The sequence below is a fragment of the Trachymyrmex cornetzi genome, unplaced genomic scaffold (assembly GCF_001594075.2).
Source record: "Trachymyrmex cornetzi isolate Tcor2-1 unplaced genomic scaffold, Tcor1.1 scaffold112, whole genome shotgun sequence".
Taxonomy (NCBI): Eukaryota; Metazoa; Arthropoda; class Insecta; order Hymenoptera; family Formicidae; genus Trachymyrmex; species Trachymyrmex cornetzi.
Window position 1 is genome coordinate 812,697 of NW_017295676.1, and position 1,956 is coordinate 814,652.

Below are 1,956 nucleotides of genomic sequence, written 5' to 3' on the forward strand. Positions count from 1 at the left end.
TCTTCCTTTATAATCATGTAGTTCCGTAAAAATCAGCCAAATCGTTATTTCATTATACGGATTTGGAAAGTAGAGATTTAAAGCTACAAAGTGCTTTTTCTAAAATCTCATTTTGACTATTTTTGTAGAAGTTACACTCCTTTGAAGTTTACCCATTTTTCGAAGGTGTGAGAGGTGATGCTTTAATTTCTGCGCGTAGTGTATAAAATATATAAAACGCTTATGCATTTTTACAATATTTTTGCTTACACATTTCGCTTATATGTATGAGATATCTTGTATACAAAATGCATGTATATCACAGTACACACAAAAATATACACGTATAATTAAAGAAAATCCGAATTCTGGTTCTGCAATAAGATAATTTTTACATTTTTATTTAATAAATTATTTAATAATATATAATGTTTATTGATAGGTCCTTGAATAAAAATTTTAATTTCGCATCTCCTAAATAAAAGTTGTTGAATTTTGAGAAATTCGAAATTGAATATTCAAATAAGTTAATTTAGCGAATTTTGTTTTATAATATGCGTCTGCATTAAAATTACAAAGTTATAGTTTTTAATGTAGATTGTCAGCTCCTTTTTACTAAACATAATTATTAGTGGTTAAGTATGTTCCAAAGCCTCTATAATTACTAACAATTATATATAGAGACAACGTATATATATAGAGACACTTATATATAGATCTTATATATAGAGACACTTCAAAATTTATATACTACGTGTGTAGTCCCCAGAAATGATTTTTCGGTCTTAAAATGCTAACTTTATTAAACTACTGCAGTAATATCACGTGTTAAATTGACTAGCAATTTAACAAATTTTTGATTATTCGCATTTTCTAAACGATCTTAATAATGTTGAATGAGATATTAAAATCTGTAAATAATTCATTCTTATTGCGAAAAATATTACCTCGGTCGGGTCGAACCCGGATCTTTTACATTCCATGCGAGCGTCCAGCCAGACCATTTAGACATTAAGATCCAGCCAGACCGTTTAGACATTGATTTCTATAGTTTGTGTTATCACATATATGGTCCTATAATATATATCGTTTTTATTTATTTAAATTTTCTTTACAACTTTAAATTAAATGTACTTAGCTTACAATTAGAATTTCAATTTTATTCAACGGTTTGCAAATTGCAAATATATTTGGTAAAAACAGAACAGCCTTTTTAATACTATCAAAGATAATGTTGAAATTTGTATTTTAATGCGAAATGATTAGCGAAATAAAGTAAAATAATTAGAAATAAAAATGTAGAAGAACAAATATATAAATACTTATCCATAAAAAGGGGCCACTATAATTTATAGTAGTCTGTTTTCTTGTGAGGGTGAATATATTTATAAAGAAAAAAGGATCGCCGATGAAATTGTTCAGCGTGGGTGGTGGTGGGCCTCTAGAATCTGATTGCGTTTTTTATTGGCAGAACTGGTGCGCACTCAGTGCACTTTAAAGCTGTTGTAAATCGATAATATAACAACAAATTAACCGCGAAATTCTCAATACATTTTATTGGACTATTATAATAGTATATGTATATGTATAGGAATAGTTAATTTTTTATTTGAGTTGCCAGCATGATTACTTTACATGATCGTTTATAAAACAGTATCAATTTTTGACGATGTTTAAAAATTATAGCTTTGATTATCATGTCACGAATTATACGAGATAGATAATAAATACACTAAAAATTTTTAATCTACTGTAAATAGTTAACGCGATTATGTTTGATGTAAATTTTAACAAGAATTCAATTCGAATAAACATTTCATTATTAAATAAATATTACTGTATAAAAGTAGCGTTTGATAATCAGTTTGATGATCAAGTTGCAGGGTTGGGTAGTGCCAAGTTAAAAAGCTAAAAGTTAAGTTAAAAAGTTGAAAAGTTAAATAATTTTAACTTAACTTAGTTACATTTTAGACTCTT